General features: G+C 42.2%; 1 non-coding gene across 1 annotated transcript; it reads left to right on the forward strand.

Moving 5' to 3' along the window:
* The first annotated feature begins 2,982 nt into the window (after window positions 1–2,982).
* On the forward strand, window positions 2,983–3,089 carry LOC122214669. Its single transcript, XR_006200049.1, has one exon. It is a non-coding gene; the product is annotated as a U6 spliceosomal RNA (small nuclear RNA).
* The last annotated feature ends 21,500 nt before the right edge of the window (window positions 3,090–24,589 follow it).

A 24,589-nucleotide genomic window follows, 5' to 3' on the forward strand; every position in this document is an offset into this window, starting at 1 on the left:
TCAGCCACCAGCAAGGAGTCATCAGAGTCCCCTTCCCCCACCCCCCGGAGTCACCTCATAGAACAAAGATGCTGCTAGTCTTTTATTTTAGGAACTTACTAGAGTTTACAAGCCCTGTGTTGGGGGTGAGGTCAGATATATAGAGATAGATATCTAGATATCTGTCTATATCTCTACCTATCTATCTATTACCGGTGTAAATACTGGATTCCAAAACATTTGACTTCTAGGGTTTGGGATCAGGGATTGTGGAGTTGTATGAGAGAGTGGGATGTAAATCCAGACCCTTCACAAGAGGTGGGACGTACAAAGTGGTGATGGCCCACCCACACCATCCCAGGGGCAGGACCCTTTGGAGGGGGGTTTCCTGGCTGAGGGTTCTCAGACTTTTCAAGTGCAGTTTCCAACCTCTCTGCAAAGAGTCAAGGCTCTTCTCATCTCTCTCTTGCTTCCCTCAGTCTCTGACTCAGTCTGCCAGGAAACCTCTGCTACCCAGGATGGGTGTGGGTCTGAAGACACTGAGCGGAGACCCTGCACCCTCCCATCTCCCCACCAGCAGCGTTGTGGGATGAATTTGCAGTGATGGAAGCTGAGTGGAAAGCCTGAAGCCTTGCAGCAGCTTCCCGTGTGTGTGTGTGTGTGTGTGTGTGCGTGTGCTGGGAGCAGTATGGTGAGGAAGGAGCAGAGATGGGTCACAGAGCATTTTTGAAAATGATGTTCAGAATACTTAACGCGAGAGCTACCCTGTTAACAATATCGGAAGTGCACAACACTTCCCCTTGTCAGCTACAGGCATAACATTGTACAGGGGAAGTCTAGAACGTCTTCGTCTTGCATTACAGACCCTCTGCCCCCACTGAATGTGAACAATTACCCGGTTGCCCCTGGGGTCAGATTTCTACGAATCTGACGACTTTAGATACCACATACCAAGAAAATCTTCGGTATTTGTCTTACAGTCTGTGTCTGTCTTACTTCACTTAGTATAATGTCTTCCAGGTTCATCTGTGTTGCTGCAAGGGGCAGGGTTTCCTTTTCTTTTTAAAAAATTGTTAACTTTTTTTTTTTTTTGAGAGACAGAGCACAAGCATGGAGGGGCAGAGAGAGAGGGAGACACAGAATCCGAAGCAGACTCCGGGCCCCGAGCTGTCAGTTCAGCGCAGAGCCCGACACGGGGCTTGTACCCACAAACGATGAGATCATGACCTGAGCCCAAGTCAGATGCTCAGCCAGCAGAGCCACCCAGGTGCCCCTCCTTCTCTTTTAGGGCTGAGTGGTATCCCATGATATGGCTACACCACATTTTCATTATCTGTCAGGAGTCATTTAGGTTGTTCCCAGATCTTGGCCGTTGTGAATGATGCTTCAGTGAACATGAGAGTGTAGATATTTCTTGGGGAATCCTGATTTCAACTCTCTTGGATATATACCAGGAAGTGGAATTGCTGGGTCATACAGAGTGTGCATTTTTAGACTCACACAGAGCTGAGTTCAAGCCCTCATTCTGCCAGTGCTAGCTAAGCTGTGCACCCTTGTGCAAGTGCATTGACCTCTCTGTGCCTAGTGTGTCTTCAACTGTAAAATTGGAAAACATTTTGTGTCTCATGGGCATTTGGGAGTATCCAGTCAGCGAATGGGTTTAATAGCATAGTGCCTTGTACTTCACTCAAAATATGGGAGCTATTATCAGTTGGGTCACAGAGAGACGATATCAAAGGTCCCAGGTGCATCAGGCAAAGAGAAGGTTTGGGGAAGTGAGTTCCAGGTGGGCAGGGCAGCATATACAAAAGCCAGAGGTAGGAGAGTGACCACAACGGTGTGAAACGGGGGGAAGGGATTAGACCATACCAGCTCGAGGATGCCAGCCAGTTTTACCCTGAGCATAATGGAGTGTTAGGAATACAAGAGGTCAGATTAGCTTTTTGACTAGATGTCTGTGGCAGGGATGTCAAATTACAATGAAAAGCAGAGAGTAGAGGCAAGGAGGCCCATGGGATTACTCGGCCGAGAGAAAGCAGGAGGTTTGGGATGGAGTGTTAGGTCTGAAGATGGAGAGGGAGTGTGTGCATATAAGAGAGAGACAGAAAGGAACAGGAGTTGCCAAAGCTTTGAATATGGGCGAGAGGGAGGAGGAAGAGAAGCCAAGACTTGTGGCTCGTGCAACTAAGAGGTATTTAGGGATTTGGGGACCCTGGAAACTCATAGGTCACTTTGGGATGAATGGAATTTCCACGTGCCTCTGAGGTGGCCATGTGGGAATATTAAGTTGGTTCTGCGGCTATGCAAGCTCTTTGCCTAGGATGGAGATTTAAGAGTTGTTGGTATATTTATATAAAGGATGTTTGGGGCAAGGATGAGATGTCTTAGAATAACAAGTGAAGAGGTAACAGAAAAGAGGGTCTCAGATCAAGCACTGAGGAACTTCAATATGTAATGGTTCAGTAGGTGGTCAGACGTGCACAAAAGCCTGCGAGAGGAGCAGCCAGACAAGAAAGAGGAAAGTCAAGATCCCAAGGAATGTGCTTCAAAGGAGGAAGCTGTGCTCAAAGATATCTGATAGTGCAAAGAGTCCGTTAAGATGAGAACCAAAAATATCCTCCAGAGTTTGAATCATCAAAATCATGAGTGGTTAACTCTTCTCAGGGGCATAAATGAATGAATCAAGTTGCATCAGAGTGGCTTGAGAAATTAGTGACAAGCTAAGACTTTGAGATGGCCTCTACAGGCAACTTCTTTTAAAGAAGTAAGTATTTGGGGCGCCTGGGTGGCTCAGTCGGTTAAGTGCCTGACTTTAGCTCAGGTCATGATCTCACGGTTTGTGGGTTTGAGCCCCGCGTCGGGCTCTGTGCTGACAGCTCAGAGCCTGGAGCCTGCTTCGGATTCTGCGTCTCCTTCTCTCTCTGCCCCTCCCCTGCTCATGTTCTGTCTCTCTCTGTCTCAAAAGTAAATAAACATTAAAAAATTTAAAGGAGTAAGTATTTGGAGCTCACTTTGGCAGCATAGACACTAAAACTGGAAGGATACAGAGAAGACTGGCATGCAACCTGCGTAAGGGTGATGTGCAAATTCGAGAAGCATTCCATAACAGAAGAAAGAGTATTTGGGAATAATTTCAGATTTCAAGAAAAGTTACATGAATAAAAAGGGTAGAAAGAACAACCACATACCCTTCATCCAGATGCATCCGTTGTTAACATTTTGTCCCATTTTCTTCACCATTCGCTCCCCCCCCGGCCCCTATACAAGAATATAAACTGGAAGTATTTATTTAAGATGAGTCAGACAAGAACAAGATTATTAAGAAACAAACCCAGAGGAAACCAAAACCCCAAAGGCTGGGGCAGTTCTAGGAAATTCCAAATGTGGTGTGAGTGGATTCAAGAAATAGGAGGAAGTTTTGGGGTATTTATCAAGGTGATTACTTAGAAAGAAACACAAGAGGGTGAGGGGATTGGACAAAATGGAGGAAGAGGAGTGGGAGATAGAGGTTTCCAGTTATGGAATGAATAAATTGTGGGGATGAAAAGCACAGCATAAAGAATATTGTCAATGTTGTTGTGATAGCATTGCATGCTGACAGGTGGTGGCTGCACTTGTGCTGAGCAAAGTGTAAGACACAGACTTATTGCATCACTATGTTGTGCATCTGAAACTAGTGTAACATTGGGTGTCAACTATACTCAAGAAAGAGAAAGAGAAAAAGAAAGGAGAAAGAAAGAAGGAAGGAAGGAAGGAAGGAAGGAAGGAGAAAGAAAGAAAGAGAAAGAAAGAGAAAGAAAGAAAGAAAGAAGAAAGGAAGGAAGGAAAGAAGGAAGGAAAGAAGGAAGAAGAAAGAAAGAAAGGAAGGAAGAAAGGAAAGAAAGAAGGAAGAAGAAAGAAAGAGAAAGAAAGAAGAAAGGAAGGAAGGAAAGAAAGAAGGAAAGAAGGAAGGAAAGAAGGAAGAAGAAAGAAAGGAAGGAAGGAAGGAGGGAAAGAAGGAAGGAAAGCATGAATAGAAAGAAAGAAAGAAAGAAGGAATAAAGGAAGGAAAGAAGGAAGGAAAGAAGGAAGAAGAAAGAAAGGAAGGAAGGAAGAAGAAAGAAAGAAGAAGAAAGGAAGGAAAGAAAGAGGAAGAAGGAAAGAAAGAAAGAAAAAGAGAAAGAAAGAAAGAAAGAAGGAAGGGAGGAAGAAAGAAGAAGAAAGGAAGGAAAGAGAGAAAGAAGGAAAGAAGGAAGAAAGGAAGAAGAAAGAAGGAAGAAAGGAAGGAAGGAAAGAGAAAGAAAGAAGGAAAGAAGGAAAGAAAGAAAGAAGGAAAGAAGGAAAGAAAGAAAGAAGGAAAGAAAGAAAGAAGGATGGGAGGAAGAAAGAAGAAGGAAGGAAGGAAGAAAGGAAGAAGAAAGAAGAAGAAAGGAAGGAAGGAAAGAGAAAGAAAGAAGGAAAGAAGGAAAGAAGGAAAGAAAGAAAGAAAGAAAGACACACATGGAAACTAGCTGGGTTAGCCCTACGTTCTCTTCTGATCCACATACTGAGCAAACCCAATGATATAATTTATCCTTAGGCTACATCAGTGGATGTAACTTATGACTCCTCTCCTGAGTCAAGTTATAGCAAATAGAACAGGCAGGAGAATTGGGTTTTTTTAAGTTTATTTATTTATTTTTAAGTAGTCTCTATTCCCAACGCAGGACTCAAAACTTATGACACCCTGAGATCAAGAGTTGCAATGCTCCGCTGTCTGAGACCACAGGTGCCCCAGGAGAATTGTAATTTTCAAACTCAAAGCTGAACAGACAACTAAGAATCACGGGGCATGAGACCAAAAAAATCAACGCTATGAGAGACATACCCCGAACTCCACATCAGCAGAAAAGAACCAACACCTAAAAATTCAGAGCTAAGAGAACAAACAAAAGACTCCAGAATTAGTCTAAATCATTTCCCTAGAAAGGCTTTAGCAAATTTTTGATTTGATATTTAAATACATGACTAATAAAATCTATAAGAACACTCCCTCAGATCGAGTAAAACCCTCCATTATCAATCTTTCAGGGAGATATTAAAGCTTAAAGATTACACATTGTTGCTGATTAAAGTTAGGCTGTTAAGACTTACCAGAGTGAGATGGGACAACACCTTTTCATTCGCTCATTTATTTACTCAGCAAATATTTACTGGAGGTTTTTAATCTGTCAGCATATTTCTAGGTACTGGGGACACAGGGTAAGGAAGAGAGGCTGGGGTTCTGCTTATATTCTAGATCAGGGGTTGGCAGCCCATCACCTGTTTCTGCAAGTGAAGCCTTATTGGAACACGGCCATGAATGAACATTTGTTTATGTATCGTGAATAGTTGCTCTCATGGCCCAGCAGTGGAGTTGAGCAGCTGTGACGGAGGCCATATAGCCCATGAAACCTAAAATATTTATTGTCTGGACCTTTACAGAAAATACTGCTCATCTCCCTTCTAAATAACCCCTAAGTATAATAATTCAAGATGGTACAAATGCTGTATTAGTCAGAGTTCTGCAGAGAAACAGAACCCATGGGAGAAGCACGTATGTGTAGAGAGATTTATTTTGAGGAGATGGCTCACACAACTCAGGTGCCCCCCTGAAGGCATTCTTGGGGCAGAATTCCTTCTACCTGTGGGGAACTTCAGTCTTTTTCCCTGAAGGACATCAACTAATTGGATGAGGCCCAACTACATTACAGGGGGCAATATGCTTTGTTCAAAATCTGCTACTAATTTAAATATGAGTCATCTAAAAGAATACCTTCACAGCAAAATTTAGACTGATGTGTGGCCAAATATCTGGGGACTGTGGCTTAGCCAAGTTGACATACAAAATTAACCATTACAAATGTTGTGAAAGAAATATGTGGGAGATGTTCTAGATAATGGGGGGGTCTATTTTTTAAATTTTTATTTATTTATTTTGAGAGGCAGAGAGTGTGGACAGGAGAGGGGCAGAGAGAAGGAGAGAGAGAATCCCAAGCAGGCTCCGTGCTGTCAGTGCAGAGCCCAACGCCGGGCTTGATCCCATGAGCCGTGAGATTATGACCTGAACTGACCGAGTGTCAGACACTTAACCAACTGAGCACCCCAGGCACCCCTGGTGGGGGCGTGTCTATTTTTAAGTGGTGGTCATGGATATCTTCTCTTAGAAGGTAGCACATGTGGTGAAATTTGAATGCTAACAAAAATCCAGCCCCAAGGACATCTGGGAGGAAGACATTCCAGACAGAGGACACAGCAGGTGCAAAAGGCCCTGAGGTGGGAACAGTCCAGGTGTGTTTGCGCCCCAGGGAGGACCAGTGTGGTTGGAGGGGAGTAGTGAGGCAGACAGTGGTAGGGAATGAGGTTAGAGAAGTTATGAAGGCCTCCCGTGCACATTTGGGGATTGGACATTTTTCTGTCTTCAGGATAAAGTCAGTGGAAGATTTTAAGCTATGATTGTGGTGTAGAAATTAGAAGGAGGAACGTGACTGGGAAGCTGGCAGAGGCCTCTAGGGTTGGCTTGGGCGAGGATGGGAATTGTGGAGCTGGATAGAAGTGGAGAAGCGTAGGCTGCACTGACTGGGATTTGGTGCTATTTCAGTGACCTCAAGTGGCTTTCTATTAATCACTACCCAAAACCCCCAGCTATTCACAATGACTCATCAGATCCTGCCCAATGTGCTCCTGTTACCTCCCGCATCTCACCGTCCACCTGCCCCCTCTGTTCCCGCCACAGTGGGCTTCCTAGCTGTTCCTGCGCACGTCAGGCACAGTCCTGCCTCAGGGCCTTTGCTCTGGCTGTTCCTTCTGCCTGGAAGTCTCCTCTCCCAGGTCTTCCCATGTAGATTCTTGGTCACCATTCAGTGCTCAGATCCAAAGCCATCTCCTTACCTGACATTCCATTAAAAAGAGCACCTCTGGCCAATTCACTTTTTATCATTGACCCTGTTTTATTTTGTTATCCAACACGGCATAATAAATCCCCCAAAGTTAGTGGCACAAAACAATAACCATTTTATTACACTCCTGGCTTCAGTGAGTCAGCAGTCATGGCAGGGTGTAGTGGAAATGACTTATTTTCCTGTCTACAGTGCCTATGGCTCAACTGGGAAGATTCAAATGGTTGGAGATGACTTAAATATCCGTGAGTTGGTTATTAAGAATCCTCTGGATGCTTGTCAAAGTTCATTCGGGACTCTCAAACCATGCACATACCCTCGTCTTTCCTTAAAATTTTTTAATGTTTATTTCTGAGAGAGAGAGAGAGAGAGAGAGCAAGAGAGAGAGAGAGAGAGAGATCGGGGGAGAGGCAGAGAGAGAGAGGGAGACACAGAATCCAAAGCAGGCTCTAGGCTCTGAGCTGTCGGCACAGTCTGACACGGGACCCTGAATCCACCAACCGTGAGATCATGACCTGAGCCCAAGTTGGTTGATTAACCACCTGAGCCACCAAGGCACCCCTACACTTGTCCTTTCTATGTGGCTTGGGCTTCTCGCAGCATGGCAGGCTCACATGATGGCTGGATTCCAAGAGGCAGGGAGTGCAGAAATGGAGGCTGCCAGGACAATTCAACACTATACCTGAGAGTCACTTGTGTCATCTGCCATTCTTTCCTTAGAGCCCACCCAAATTTAAGGAGGTAGAGAAAATGACTTTGGAGGTGCAAGTTCCAACTGCATAAAGGCCCATTGGAATGGGAGATGTTAGAACACTCATCTTTGGAAGACACCATCTGCCACACCACTCTGATGGCTTATTAGGAGGATTTAATAAAATGATGCAACTTTAGCAACCAGAGAGAAGGCTTCTTGTTTCGGGAAATGGTAGAGTCCGGTATGTAGGATGAGGTGCAGATGACAGAGACCCAGCTTTGATTTGCCAAAGTGTGAGCTCCAAGATAGCAAAAGTTTGAAATTTACTGATGAATCCCAGGTATTGAGAACAGTGCCCGATACATTAGGCAATCAGCAAACATGGGTGGGTAAGGAGGAAACGTACAAAATTGAGCATTTCAGGGCACCGCCATGGGGGAAAAGCAAAAAGGAGGCTCTCAGCACTTGGTTGGGCTTCATAGGATCCATAGAAGTCTTACAATCTTAAGAATGCCCCCCAAGAGGGAAGAGGAATTGTGCAGTGGGTACATCCTAGGGAAGGTCTGAGAGCCTCAGAATCCCTAGTAGTGCTGACTGGTGAAGCCATCTCCCTCCTGCAGCCAATCAGCAAAGACTGAAAGACACGAGCCATTCTTCAAATCTGAAGACAGCAATGCAAGGCTTCAAGGAACACGAAAAATCAAGAAAATGAGACACTGCCAACGAAACACAATGTTTCAGTAATTAACCCAAAGAAACTTAAATATGATGAGGGGGATGTAAGAGGGTAGAGTTATTTTATGTGGTTGAAATTAAGCTGTAATCAGCTTTAAAAAGACTGTTTTGACTATGGGGTGTTTTACATAAGCCTCATGTCCACAGAACAAAAACCGACAGTAGATACAAAAAAGATAAAGAGAAAAGAATCAAAGCATATGGCTATGGAAAATCATCAAATCAAAAAGGAGGGCAGCAAGAAAGGACGAAAGAAACAAAGGAGTTACAAACATCCAGAAAACAATTGATAAGATGGCAATAGGATGTCCTTACCTACCAGGAGTTACTTTAACTGTGAGTGGATTAAATTCTCCAATCAAAAGACATAGAGTGGAAGGGCACTGAGGTGGCTCAGTCGGTCAAGCATTTGAATCTTGATTTTGGCTCATGTCAGGGTACATTGAGCCCTGTGTTAGGGTCTGCACTGAGCATGGAGTCTACTTGAGATTCTCTCTCTCTTTCTCTGCCCCCTCCCCTGCTTGCACGGTTTCTCTCTCTCCATCTCAAAAAAAAAAAAAAAAAACAAAACAAAAAAAAACACAAAAAAACCCCCAAAAAACATTGAGTGGATGAATGGATTTAAAAAAAAGCCCAAGACACAACTATATGTTGCCTACAGGAGGCACACATCAGCCTTAAGAACATGAAAAGGCTCAAAGTGAAGGGATAGAGGAAGACATTCCATACTAATGGAAGCCAAAAGACAGCAGGGGCAACTACACTTTTATCAGACAAAATAGACTTTAAATAAAACCTGTAACAAGAGACAAGTTCATTATATAACGATAAAGGAGTCACTTCATCAAGAGGATATAACATATATGTACCTCCAGCACTGGAGCACAAGGATATGTTATGCAAACATCAGAAAATCTGAAGGGAGACATAAACAGTCATGTAATAATAATAGACGACTTTAATACCCCACTTCAATGGTGGGTAGATTAGCCAGGCAAAAAACCCAATAAGGAAACATTGGACTTGAACTGTACTTTAGGCTGAACAGACCTAACAGGATAGAGGACATTTCATCCAACTCCAGCTGAATATACATCTTTTGGTACACATGGGACACTCCTTGGGATAGATTATATGTTAGGCTACAAAACAAATTTAAGAAGATTGGAACCAAATCAACTATCTTCTCTAACCACAGTGATATGAAACCAGAAATCAGTAACAGGAAAGAAAGGGAAACATTCGTGAATATGTGGAAATTAATCAATACACTCCTGAACAATCAGTGGGGCAAAGAAGAAATCGAAAGGGAAATTAAAACACATCACAGAGCCAATGAAGATGGGAATATTATATACCCAAACTTATGGAATGTAGCAAAGCAGTTGGATAAGTTAGAAGAAATAGGAGAAATGGATAAGTTAGAAGAAATTCCTAGAAATCTACAACCTGCTGAGATTAAATCATGAAGAAATAGAAAATCTGAACAGACAAATGACTAGTAAGGAAATTTAACCAATAATCAAAAGTCCCCCAACAAACGAAAGTCCAGGACCAGATGGCTTAACTGGTTAATTCTTCCATACACTTAGACAAAAATTAGTATCAGTCTCCCTCAAACTCTTCCAAATAACAAAAGAGGGGAGAACTCTCCCAAATTCATTTTATGAGGCCAGTATTTCCTGGATACTAAAGCTGGACAAGGACATAACAAGTGATCAAAAGAGTACAGTACTGGCATTAAAGCAGACACAAATCAGTGGAACACAATAGAGAACCCATAAATAGACCTGCACATATGGGCAATTAATTTATGACAAATGAAGCAAGAGTATACGATGGGAAAATAACCATCTTTTCAACAACTGATTTTGGGACAACTGGGTGGCCGTGTGCGAAGGAACGAAACTAGACCCCTATCTTACACCACACACACAAATTAACTCAAAATGGCTTAAAGACTTGAATGTAAGACCTGAAACCATAAAACCTCTAGAAGAAAACAGTAAGTTCCTTGACATAGATCTTGGTGATGATTTTTTGGAACCAACTTCAAAAGCAAAGACAACAAAAACAAACATGAACAAACACGACCAAGCCAAACCAAAAAACTTCTCTGCACAGCAAAGGAAACCATCAACCAAGTGAAATGGCAACCCACTGAATGGAAGAAAATATTTGCAAGCCATTTATCTGATAAAGAGTTAGTCTTCAAAATATATAAGGGACTCACACAACCCTATAGCAAACAAACAAACAAACAAACAAACAAACAAACAACAACCACAGCAACAACAAAAACAAATAATCCAAAGAAAAAATGGGCAAAGGACCCAAGTAAACTTTTCCAAAGAAGAGATACAAATGGCCAACAGGTACATGAAAAGGTGCTCAACATCACTCAGCATCAGGGAAATGGAAATCAAAACCATAATAGATGTTACTTCATACCTGGTAGAAAGGCTTTTATCAAAAGAACTCCCAAAATAACAATTGTTGGCAAGGAAGCGGAGAAAAGGGAACCCATAGGCACTGTTGGTGGGAATGTAAATTGGTGCAGCCATTGTGGTAAATGATATAGGGTTTCTCAAAAAAATAAAAAATAGAACTACTTTATGATCCAGCAATCTCACTTCCGGGTATGTATCTGAAGAAAACAAAATCAGTGCCTTGAAGAGATATTGGCACTCTCGTGTTAATTGTAGCATTACTCACAATAGGCAAGATGTGGAAATCACCTAAGTGTTCACTGTTAGATGTGTGGATAAAGAAAATGTGTTACATCAACAACTCAGGCAACAACAGATGTTGGCAAGGATGCGGAGAAAGAGGATCTCTTTTGCACTGTTGGTGGAAATGCAACCTGGTGCAGCCACTCTAGGAAATAGTCTGGAGGTTCCTCAAAATATTAAAAATAGAACTACCCTACAACCCAGCAATTGCACTACTAGGTATTTATCCAAGGGATACATGTATGCTATTTCGAAGGGACACATGCACCCCAATGTTTATAGCAGCACTGTCAACAATAGCCAAAGTATGGAGAGAGCCCAAATGTCCATCGACGGATGAATGGATAAAGAAGATATGGTGTATATACACAATGGAGCATTACTCGGCAATCAAAAAGAATGAAAGCTTGCCATTTGCAACTACGTGGATGGAACTAGAGGGTATTATGCTAAGCAAAATTAGTCAGAGAAAGACAAATATCATAGGACTTCACTCACGAGGACTTTAAGATACAAAACAGATGAACATAGGGAAAGGGTAGCAAAAATAATATAAAAACAGGGAGGAGGACAAAACACAAGAGACTCTTAAATATGGAGAACAAACAGAGGGTTACTGGAGGGGTTGTGGAAGGGGAGATGGGCTAAATGGGTAAGGGGCATTAAGGAATCTACTCCTGAAATCATTGTTGCACTAGATGCTAACTAATTAGATGTAAATTTAAAAAAATAAATAAATAAAAATAAAAAATAAAATAGAAACTATTAAAAAAAGAAAATGTGTTATATATATACTTCTTTTATTATAAATAGAATGCTATTATATATGGAATTATATATTATGATATGTATGTTGTATATATTATTTATATATGATATATAAATGGATATATTTATAAATATATAAATATATATCATTTAATGAAATATGTGATTAATATGTTAATATGTATGAATTATATAATTAAAGATTAATTAGTATTGATAAATGGATATTAATGTTATGTTGATAATATATTGATATTATATACATATATATTTTTCTTTTTAAAAATATAATTTATTGTCAAGTTAGCTATCATACACTATATACAGTGCGCTCTTGGTTTTGGGGGTAGATTCCTGTGATTCATCGCTTACATACAACACCCAGTGCTCATCACAACAAGTGCCCTCCTCAATGCCCATCACCCATTCCCTCTCCCCCACCCCCCCATCAACCCTCAGTTTGTTCTCTGTATTTAAGAGTGCCTTATGGGTTTGCCTCCCTCTCTGTTTGAAACTATTTTTTTCCCCTTCCCTTCCCCCATGGTCTTCTGTTAAGTTTCTCAAATTCCACATATGGGTGAAAACATATGATATCTGTCTTTCTCTGACCGACTTATTTCACTTAGCATTAATACCCTCCAGTTCCATCCATGTTGTTGTAAATGCCCAGATTTCATTCTTTCTCATTGCCAAGTAGTATTCCATTGTATATATAAACCACATCTTCTTTATCTGTTCGTCAGTGGATGGACATTTGGGCTCTTTCCATAATTTGGCTATTGTTGAAAGAGCTGCTATAAACATTGAGGTACAAGTGCCCCTATGAATCAGCACTCCTGTGTCCTTTGGATAAATTCCTAGTAGTACAATTGCTGGGTTGTAGGGTAGTTCTATTTTTAATTTTTTGAGGAAACTCCATACTGTTTTCCAGAGCGGCTGCACCAGTTTGTATGCCCACCAACAGTGCAAGAGGGTTCCCCTTTCTCCTCATCCTCAATAACATCTGTTATTTCCTGAGTTGTTAATTTTAGCCACTCTGGCCAGTGTGAGGTGGTATCTCAATGTGGTTTTGATTTGTATTTCCCTGATGAGGAGTGACGTTGAGCATCTTTTCATGTGTCTGTTGGCCATCTGGATGTCTTCTTTGGAAAAGTGTCTATTCATGTCCTCTGGCCATTTCTTCACTGGATTATTTGGTTTTCAGGTGTTGAGTTTGGTAAGTTCTTTATAGATTTTGGATACTAACCCTTTACCCAATATGTCATTTGCAAATATCTTCTTCTGTTCTGTCAGTTGCCTTTTAGTTTTGTTGATTGTTTCCTTTGCTGTGCAGAAGCTTTTTATCTTCATGAGGTCCCAATAGTTCATTTTTGCTTTTATTTCTCTTGCCTTTGGAGACGTGTCAAGTAAGAAGTTGCTGTGGCTGAGGTCGAAGAGGTTGTTACCTGTTTTCTCCTGAAGGATTTTGATGGTTTCCTGTTAATGTTTATTTACTTTTGAGGTGGGGGGAGGGACAGAGAGAGAGAGGGAGACAGAATCTGAAGCAGGCTCTACGCTCTGAGCTGTCAGCACAGAGCCAGATGTGGGGCTCAAGCGCATGAACCGTGAGATCATGATCTGAGTCGAATTCAGATGCTTAACCAACTGAGCCACTCAGGCGCTCCTATATTTTTATATATTAGTATTGTTGAGCCATAAAGCAGTAGAAATCCTGCCATTTACTACAATGTGCATGAACCTGAAGTAAAATAAACCAGACAAAGACAAATACTGTATGATATTACTTATAAGTAGAATCAGGAAAAGAAAGGTCAAATTTATAGTAACAGAGTAGGACCATGGTTACCAGGGTCTGGAGGGTGGAGAAAATGGGGGGATATTGGCCAAAGGGTACAAACTTTCTCTTATAAGATGAACAAATTCGGACTCCTGGGTGGCTCAGTGGGTTAAGCGTATGATTCTTGGTTTTAGCTCAGGTCATGATCTCATGGCTTGTGAGTTTGAGCCCTGCATCAGGCTCTGCACTGATGGTATAGAACCTGCTTGGGGTTATGTCTCTCTCTCTTTGCCCCTCGTCCCCTCAAAATAAATAAACTTGAAAAGAAGGATGAACAAGTTCTGTGGATCTGATGTACAGCACGGTAACTATACTTTATTGTATAATTGAAATTTGTTGAGAGTAAATTTTAAGCCTTCTCACCACACATCACAAAAAGGTAACTACGTATAATGACTTTATTGTTAACTGACTTTATGGTGGTAATCCTTTCACAATGTATAGTTATGTCAACTCATCATGTTTTACACTTTATTTTATTTTTATATATTTTATATTTTTGAGAGAGAGAGAGAGAGAGAGAGCGAGCGCCAGTGGGGAAGGGGCAGAGAGAGAGGGAGACACAGAACCCGAAGCAGGCTCCAGGTTCTGAGCTGTCAGTACAGAGCCGGATGCGGGGCTCAAACTCACACAAACTGTGAGATCATGACCTGAGCGGAAGTCAGATGCTCAACTGACTGAGCCACCCAAGCACCCCATGTTGTACACTTTAAATATATGCAATTGTATTTATCAGTTATACCTCAATAAAGCTGGGGGTGGGGGTGGTGAGTCGCTTTAAACAAAGTTACTCATTTGGACATTAGGCATTTCATGCTGCCTGCCTCCATTTCTGCTTCCCTCCCTAAAAAGGTGATTAGGAATGTGGGGGATGGAGTGAGGTTTGAATATCCTCGTGGCAATGGGGCACAGGTGGCCCTTAGTTAATACATTTGGTATGCCTTTCATCTAGAATATTTCCTGCAACCATTCTCTCTTGTATGATGTTTGCTTCTTGGTTCTTTGTGCTATCTATAGCACGATGCACTTGACTTGTTTTTGCCATGGAAAATATCAGAATTATAAATATTTTTAGTTGTATAGGTAAAAAGCCATATTTTGGTACTTAAAAATTTCTGGTCAGAAGTATTTGCATGCTGCATACTGTTTATTGTATCTTATGAAATGGAAACTTGATGTTAATTCCTGATCTCAGAATCATGTACTTGGATGTGATCACAGGCACTGATTCTACAGAAACGATCACTTAAACTGTTATTTGGGATTATCTAAACTTGTTTAAAAGGAAAGAAAGGAGTCAGCCGCTATTTTGGAGATTACCCTGATGATGAATTTTACTTTTTGAATTTTTTCTTATTTGGGGGGAAAAAAGAGTTTCAGAATATGCTGCTATTGATAACTACTCACAAACCCATTTATGATCAAAGATGTAGCAGAAAACAATTTTTTTTTTTGTTCTGGTCAGCATTGTCTGTCTAGGTAAATATATTGATTTCCAATATAATGACATTTAAAAAATGTAAATCATTGTAAATATAAATGTAAATAATTTGTGAAATGTAAATAAATGTAAAATAATTTATTCTTTTAAGATACATGCTCCCCTTAATGACATTCAAAAGAAGTCAGATGTGAGGGATGTGTACTGATGCAGAGACAAGGTATGAAGTTCCTGTAATCCACATCATGTCTGTTTCAATGGGGCTTTGAGAACCAACTGAAACCATATCATTTTCCGTCATAAGGGCAAGCAAAACTATAAAGAAGGCAACTAAATCTTGGTCCAGAAACAGATAACTACCAGGGCACTTGGGTGGTTCTTCAGCTCATGGTTTCGGTTCAGGTCATGATCTAAGGGTTCATGAGGGCGAGCCCCACGTAGGGCTCTGTGCTGACATTGGGGAGTCTGCTTGGGATTCTCTCTCTCTCTCTCTCTCTCTCTCTCTCTCTCTCCGCCCCTCCCCTGATCATGCACGGGCGTTCTCCCTGTCTGTCTTAAAGTCAATAAATAAACATTAAAAAGGTAAAGAAAAGGATAACTACCCACTGACAGCCCCCTCCATCCCAAACCTCAGGACTCTTCTTTCCTTGGGACCACATAAAGGGCGATTGTGGTACTCTCCTAAAAAATATATATATATATATGTGTGTGTGTGTTGAGTAAATACATGTGCTGAATCTTGGCTGTGCCTTGTGGGGAGGGAGAGGCTGGAAAGGAGCAAGGGGGCCGAGGAGAGAGCGGACCGGGGCACAGACCTGTGAGTGACGGGGTCACTTCGGAATTGGATTCTCTAGACCCAGCTGCCCCAGCAGGTACCACTTGGATCACAGAACAACCACCCCAACAAACCCTTTTTTAATTCCTGACTCTTACAATTTTAAGCAAAATAAAGCCAGTACTTTTTTGGGGCAGCTTGCTGCCCCATTCCCGCCAAAACGGTGGTGATGGGGTATCATTCTGATTCTAGCAACAAAGCAGCTGAGGCTAGCACTTGAAGTAATTTACCTAAGGAGGGGGGCTTAGGGCTTGTACCCAGACAGTTGAATTTCCAGGCTTATTATTGTGCTTACCCCAAACCTAGACTAATGGTTCTCAACTGGGGATGACTCTGCCCGCCCCCCCCTCCCCAGCCCCCTGCCAGGGACACCAGGCAATGTCTACAGGTATGTATGGTTATCACATGGTGGGGGGGAAACTCCTGGCATCAGGTGGGTGTGGGCAGGGATGCTGCTCAACACCTCGAAGTGCCCAGGATGCCCCCACCATGGAGAACCACCCAGCACCAAGTGTCAATAGCACTGAGTCTGGGAAAGCCTTCTCTAGACCTCAGAGTCTGGTTATTCTGCTTACGAGATGCTCTGTATCACGCACTGGCTGCGTGCAGGTCTGGAGTAAAGATCCCTTCCTGAAGTGTAGCACCCAGCTCCAGGAAGGCTGTCCTAGTCAGCTTGAGCTGACGTAATAAAATACTACAGACTCGGGGAGGGGGCGGTGTAGACCACAGACCTTTATTTTCTCACAGTTCTGGAGGCTGGGAAGTTCAAGAGTAAGGCCCAGCAGGGTCAGGTTCTGGCAACTACTCTCCTCCTGGCTGGCAAACAGCTGCGTCCTGCTTCCTGTGTCCTTACGTGGTAGTGGGCAGGGGGCTGGGGAGAGAGAGAGAAAGAGAGAGAGACAGAGAGGTGAGGAGGGGAGGGGCAGAAAGAGGGAGAGAGAGAGAATCCCAAGCAGACTCTGCACTCTCTGCATGGAGCCCTACGTGGGGCTCTAACCCCCCAACCGTGAGATCATAACCAGAGCCAAAACCACGATTCCGACTTTCAACAGACTGAGCCACCCAGGTGCCCTCATCGATCGCTTTTTACACCGTATGTGTGGGTTTTTCCCCCCACACTGGCCAATTCTCTGACACCAGCTGGGCATCCTATGATTCAATCCCCCCACCATCTATCTGGAGTTAGTGGGAGATCCCATCAGTTAAGGGCTCGGTCCCACCAGACTGCCCCCCCCCCCTTCAGGTGCCAACCATGTCTGGGTCTCTGACCAACCGGCTGTGAGTAGCAGGTTTCCACAACTCCTCGGGTTGATAATTTGCAATCCCAAACTCACAGAACTCAGGAAAACAGTCTACTAACTAGATTGATTACCTGTTTGATATAAGAGGATACAAGTCAGCAACGGCCAGGTGGAAGAGACACATGGGGCCAAGTTTGGAGAGGGGTCGGGCCTCTGCGCCCCGTCCAGACAGACACCCTGCCCTCCGAAAACGCCTTCGGGTCAGAGCTTTTGTTAGGTAGGCACGGTTGATTAAATCATTGACCATTAGTGCTGAGCTCAATTTCCAGTCCTTCTTCCCACGTAGGCCATGAGGGGGTGGGGCTGAAAGTTCGAAGCCTCTAAATTACTTTCGTTCCGTGGCAACCAGCTCCCCCATCCTTAGGGGCTTTCCAAAAGTCACTTCGTTAACACAAACTCAGGCACTGTTGAGTTTAAAAAGGGGCTTGTTATGAATAATGAAAGGAAATTACAGGATTTTAGGAGCTACTAGCTCTGCGTCAGGGACTGGGGACAAGACCAAATATATATATTATTATATTTATAATATAAATATATATAACTATATAAATATATATTTTTAGTATATATAGTATATATAATATATACTATAAATAAATAAAAATATATATTATATGCAATATCACCTTCCAACGGCCCCATCTCTGAATACCATTACATTGGGGTACAAGACTTCAACTTGAGAAATTTGGGGGACACATTCCATCTATAACATGGGTACCCCACCCCCCCAGTTGGTGCTTCAGCTAAGTTCTTACGTGGCTGTTCTACTAGCCTATGACTCCCGTGGTTTTTACTTCTGGTGTTTATGATTTCCCTCTCAGTGGACTCTCCATTTTATTTCTTGTGCAGGAGGATAGTTTGGGGACTACTTGGCTTCCAATTCATTAGAAGAAAAAGACTTTTTAAAGTTTATTTATTTACTTTGAGAGACAGGAGAGGGGCAGAGAGAGAGGGAAAGAGAGAGAGAATCCCAAGCAGGCTCTACTCTGTCAGCCTGGAGCCCAATGGGGGCTTGATCCCATGAACTGTGAGATCATGACCTAAGCCAAAGTTAGACACTTAACTGACAGCCACCCGGGCACCCCAGAAGAAAAAGATTTTAAACGCAAGCAATTTCAGAAAATTGGTGAGTGCCTGTGAGATGAATTATGTTAATTATGAAACCCAAATCCCAGGGCTTTAATTTATTTTTATTTATTTATTTTTAAGTAGGCTTCACATCCAACGTGGGGCTTGAGCTCACAACCTGAGCTGAGATCAAGAGTTGGACGCTTAACAACAAACAACAACAACAACAAAGAGTTGGACTCTTAACTGACTGAGCCACCCAGGCACCCCCAAATCACAGGGTTTTTAATGGACATAGAATTTACATAATTACAAGCATAGCATTGCAATGATATTGACCGATGCTTTTATCTCGGTAACCCACATTCCTTCCAAGATTCGGACCATTTCCATCACTCCAGAAATGTCCTATGTGTCCTTCCCAAATCAACACAACAGGGTTGTAACCATTGTTGTGTTGTTGTAACCATTGTTCTGACACTCATTACGATGCACAAAATTGTCTGTTCCTGAACGTCTGATATGTAGAAGTATACAGAGTGTGTTCGTTGGTGTCTGGCATCTTTCGCTCAAAATAAGGTTTCTGAAGTTCAGCCATGTTCTGTGTATCAGCAGTTCACTCCTTCTTCGTTGTTGAGTAACATTTCATTGTACAAATGGAGCTCAGTTTGCTTATCCTGTTGGAAAAGAAACAACGACCCTGAATGGAGTCATTTGCTCCCACGATGGCAAGCCAAGACATGATGGCAGCCTCAACCTCCCCAAAACGTGATTTTTGAACAGTCAACCTGAAAGGTCCTGATCAGTGCTAATGAGGTAATGCATGAACTAAGATCCCTTCTATTTCCTCTTCCTCTTCTGTAGAATGAATGGGGCTTAGCCTGAAACTTTTTTTTTTTTTTTTTTAGAGAAAGAGACCACAAACAAGGAAGAAGGGCAGAGGGAGAGACAGTCTCAAGCAGGGCTGGATCCCACGACCGTGAGATCGTGACCTGAGCAGAAACCAAGAGACCAAGAGTTAGACACTTAACGGACTGAGTCACCAAGGTGCCCCTGAAACAGTCTTTTCTTTTGTTTTGTAGTAACTTCTTTGCTCCACTCTCTCGCTCAGAAAAACTTTGTCTTATACCATTCCATAGAGTGCCATTTTCTGGAAGGGATGCTCCCGAACTGATGGATTGTTAAATTTATTCCATTGAATTTTTGTTCTTTAGAAATCTGTTTCCTAGTTGACGGACATTTGGGTTGTTTCCCGGTTTTGCTTATTATGAATAATGCGGCTACAAACAGCACTGGGCACCTGTCGGTTAACACATGTTCATCGTTATCAGGGAAACACCTAGAAGTGAACTGATTAGTTACAGTGTTGGTACACATTTAATTTTACAAGGCTCTTACCATATATATATTTTTAAATAGCAATATAAAAATCAAAATAGAAACAGAAACTTGAAAACACATACGTGTGTTTGCACATCAGTTACAAAACGTGGTACCCATGTTACCATTTTTATGCAACCACATGATAATTCAATACATCTCGCTAAAAAAAATTTTTTTTAATCTTGTAAAATGTACCTAATATTTAACATCTTAATCGTGTTAAAGTGTGCAGTGCAAGGGCATTAGGTACATTCACATTGTTGTGTTACCATTCACCATTACTCATCTGCAGGACTTTTTTTTAAATTTTATTTTTTATTTTTTAAAATTTACATCCAAATTAGTTAACATACACTGCAACAATGATTTCAGGAGTAGATTCCTTAATGCCCCTGACCCATTTAGCCCATCCTCCCTCCCACAACCCCTCCAGTAACCCTCAGTTTGTTCTCCATATTTATGAGTCTCTTCTGTTTTGTCCCCCTCCCTGTTTTTATATTATTTTTGCTTCCCTTCCCTTGTGTTCATCTGTTCTGTGTCTTTTTTTTTTAAAAATTTTTCTAACGTTTATTTATTTTTGAGACAGAGAGAGATAGAGCATGAACGGGGTGGGTCAGAGAGAGAGGGAGACACAGAATCTGAAACAGGCTCCAGGCTCTGAGCTGTCAGCACAGAGCCCGATGCGGGGCTCGAACCCACAAACTACGAGATTGTGACCTGAGCTGAAGTCGGAGGCTTAGCCGACTGAGCCACCCAGGCACCCCTGTTCTGTGTCTTAAAGTCCTCATATGAGTGAGGTCATATGATATTTGTCTTTCTCTGACTGACTAATTTTGCTTAGCATAATCCCCTCCAGTTCCATCCATGTGGTTGCAAATGGCAAGATTTCATTCTTTTTGATTGCCGAGTAATACTCCATTGTATATACAGACCACATCTTCTTTATCCATTCATCCGTCGATGGACATTTGGGCTCTTTCCATACTTTGGCTATTGCCGATAGGGCTGCTATAAACATTGGGGTGCATGTGTCCCTTCAAAACAGCACACCCGTATCCCTTGGATAAATGCCTAGTAGTGCAATTGGTGGGTCATAGGGTAGTTCTATTTTTAGTTTTTTGAGGAACCTCCATACTGTTTTCCAGAGTGGCTGCACCAGTTTGCATTCCCACCGCAGGACTGTTTTAATTCTGCCCCCCTTCGCATTTATATTTCTTTTTCTGGTAGCATGAACTTTTTGGGAATGACCTAGAAACTGTGAAAGCCTGAAAGTGATTTTGAACAGCTTTTCTTCTTTTTGAGTGTTTTTTTGGAACTCTCTCTTTTTTCCTTTTCAGCATTTCTCTGTAAGTTTATCTCCCTCTTTCTCTCTTTTTAAGTAGGCTTCACGCCCAGTGCAGAGCCCAACGCGGGGCATGAACTCAAGACCTTGGGGTCAAGACCCGACCAGAGATCAAGAGTTAGATGCTTAACCGACTGAGCCACCCAGGCACCCCCAGAACTCTAACATATTCTGTCCATTTGTTGTTTTTTCTCTTTCACCTGCCTATCTCTGATTCAGATGTTCTGGAGAAAATTGAACACGTGTTATAACTATTCCAGGTTTGTGAGACATACCTGCAAGGGGGCTGTTTCTCAGCATCATCTCAAAAGCTTTAAATAACACTGAGCCTTAGGACCATCTGAGACTGACTGCATTGGAATTTCTAGATGTGAGGCCCAATAATATGTATTTTAACAATATTGGCATATGGTAGGCAGAATTGAAGACTAACCCCAATGACCCCTGCCCTTATATAACTTCCTTCCCTGTGAAAAGGACAGGATATCACTTCCATGATTACGTTATACAGCAAAAGGGATTTTGCAGGTTTTACTTAGTTGACTTTGAGTTAATCAAAAGAGATTATTTGGGTGGGCCTGGGCTTTTTATACAAACTCTTCTTTTTTTAAAATTTTTTAAATGTTTATTTATTTTTGAGAGAAAGAAAGAGTGTGAGCGGGGGAGGGGCAGAAAGAGAAGGAGACACAGAATCCCAAGCAGGCTCCAGGATTCAAGCTGTCAGCACAGAGCCCAATGTGGGGCTTGAACCCACAAACTGTGAGATCATGACCTGAGCCAAAGTTGGATGCTTAACTGACTGAGCCACCCCAGGCGCCCCTACACAAACTCTAACTCTGGATCTAGAAGTCAGAGGTGGAGAACGTTAGAGGCCAGAGATTCACAACTGGAGAAGGAGTCAGCCTGTCCTTGCTGGCTTTGAAGATGGAGGGAATCCTGTGGCAAGAGCCTGCGCACATCTTCGAGCTGAGAGTGACTCCTGGCCAGTGATAAGTGAGAAAGTGGAGACCTCAATCCTCCAACTGCAAGGAACTAAATTGTGCCAACAACACAAATGAACTTGGACATGATTCTTCTCTAGTCCAGCCTCCAGGTGAGAACACAGCTTGTGAACACCTCCATTGTGAAACGCTGAGCACAGAATCCCACGGAGCCTTGTCTGGACTGCCCCCTCTATGGACACCGTGAGCTAATAAATGAGTGTGTTTTTTTTTTTTTTTTTTAAATTTTTTTTTTTCAACTTTTTTTTTTTTAATTTATTTTTGGGACAGAGAGAGACAGAGCATGAACGGGGGAGGGGCAGAGAGAGAGGGAGACACAGAATCGGAAACAGGCTCCAGGCTCCGAGCCATCAGCCCAGAGCCTGACGCGGGGCTCGAACTCACGGACCGCGAGATCGTGACCTGGCTGAAGTCGGACGCTTAACCGACTGCGCCACCCAGGCGCCCCAAATGAGTGTTGTTTTAAACCACTAAGTTTGTGGCAATTCATTACATAGTTCTAGGTGACTAATAAACCTACTTATTTCTATCTGGTGAACCTGTTGATTGGGGTCACTTGTCCTGAGAATTTTACACTGTGTGGATGTAGCACATTTTGTCTGTCCATTCATCAATTGATGGGCGTTGGATTATTTCCACTTTTTAGTTATTATGAACAATCTGCTACAGACATCTGTATGAAAGCATTAATTAGTTTCGTATATATTAGCAAATTCACTTCATATGTTCTTTGACTGACTATATAAGTTATGTTTCCTGAATTTGAACCTGCCCTACTGTCTTACCAATTCTTTCCTTAATGAATGAACTGAATAAACTCTTTGGTGCATGTTCATTTTATTTGCATAAAGACTGTGGTTTATATTTTTTGAACTTCACTAAAGGCCAGAGGTTTTCTGTAGCTTTTGGCTAACAACTAGGGCTATCCTTCTGGGTTCCTGTAATTGCTTCCTCCTCTGGCCTGTGAGAGCTGTGGCTAGCCCTGGGGATCCACATCTTTCCTGGTGGGTTCCCCTGACCCTCTCTACATTGTTGAACATGGTCCCTTTACCGATCACAGTGAGTGTGCTGTTTGTTTTCAGGCCGGACCTGACTGATACTGTAGAGGCAGGGAGCATTATGGGATATAGTTCCCTGTATCCCCGGCAGATACATAGTAGTACATAGCAGGTCCTCATTAGACCTTTGTAGAATGAAGAAACCAAAGGGCACATTCAGGCACTCAAGTTGCAGGTTCTTAAAGGTTTCTTATGTATCTGCTGCTATGAATTGGCAATGTTGATTAACTGTAGGTTAAGAAATCCCTATACCTTTCTGTTTCAGAAAATTGCTTACTGCAAGGAGCAACCCCTCACCATATGACATAGATAAGACTCACAGATGTCCCCCTCATTTATCTGTAGTAAGGCCAGACACAGACCCTCCAAACCCTCGTTCTTTGCCTCAGAAGTGCTCAGCTGAACTGCTTGTCCCTGCTGATCCATTGAAACACAATGCTTGCTAACCAAACTTTGGTTAAGTTCCTCTAGAGTAAAACTTCCTCTGATCCAATATCCCCTTTCACTGCCTTTTCATCCCACCTTCCCAGTGCTAGAAAGCTCAGTTCTTTCTAGCATTGTTTATTTCTTTCTACAAAAGAAAAAAAAATTTCCCCCTTAAATCTTGAGATGCTTGAAGACTTTATACTCATGGTGTTCTCTTCTTGCAACAGTCCCCCTGACCAATTTCAATTATCTTTCCCTGCCCCCTTGTAAGACTCCTTTTGAATAAAGTCTCTCCTTACTGAGTCTGGATTTGCTTTTTATTGGACAGAGTAATGGCCGGACATACATGGTGCAGGGGAGGAAACAATTGCTCTACGCTGTTTGGGGAATTATTACTAGTAGTTTTAATTATATACATTAGTTGGAATTCTTATCTCTTAGAAATCTTACTTTCTTAGTGAAAACTAAAAAGCAAGCAGTTATGAACCATTATATACCAACATCTTATAGATTGGCAAATTCATGAATATACTATTTCATTATTTCTAGAAGCATCTATTTTCTACAATTTTCAACGTGGCACAAGACATGTTTACTAACAGACTCCAAAATTCTTTCATTTAAATAGGAAGCCAAAAGCAGGTACTGATTTGTAAATAATCTAGATATTCAATTAATACCCATCATTTCACTTAAAAATTTAAATGTTTATTTATTTTTGAAGGAGAGAGAAACAGAGCATGAGCAGGGGAGGAGCAGAGAGAGAGAGGGAGACACAGAATCCAAAGCAGGCTCCAGGCTCCAAGCTGCCAGCACAGAGCCTGACACGGGGCTTGAACTCACAAGCCATGAGATCATGACCTGAGCCAAAGTCGGATGCTTAGCCATGCTTAGCCGACTGAGCCACCCAGGCACCCCAATCGTTCCACTTTTACTTGGTAGAACTGTAAGATTTAAAGGTACCAAAAATATTTTGGAAACTATTTTAAAGTGGACACACTTTAGGGGTGCTTGGGTGGCTCAGTTGGTTGAGCGTCTGACTTTGGCTCAGGTCATGATCTCACTATTTGTGTGTTTGAGCCCCCCCATC

This window comes from Panthera leo, chromosome A2, assembly GCF_018350215.1.
Source record: "Panthera leo isolate Ple1 chromosome A2, P.leo_Ple1_pat1.1, whole genome shotgun sequence".
NCBI classification, from domain to species: Eukaryota; Metazoa; Chordata; class Mammalia; order Carnivora; family Felidae; genus Panthera; species Panthera leo.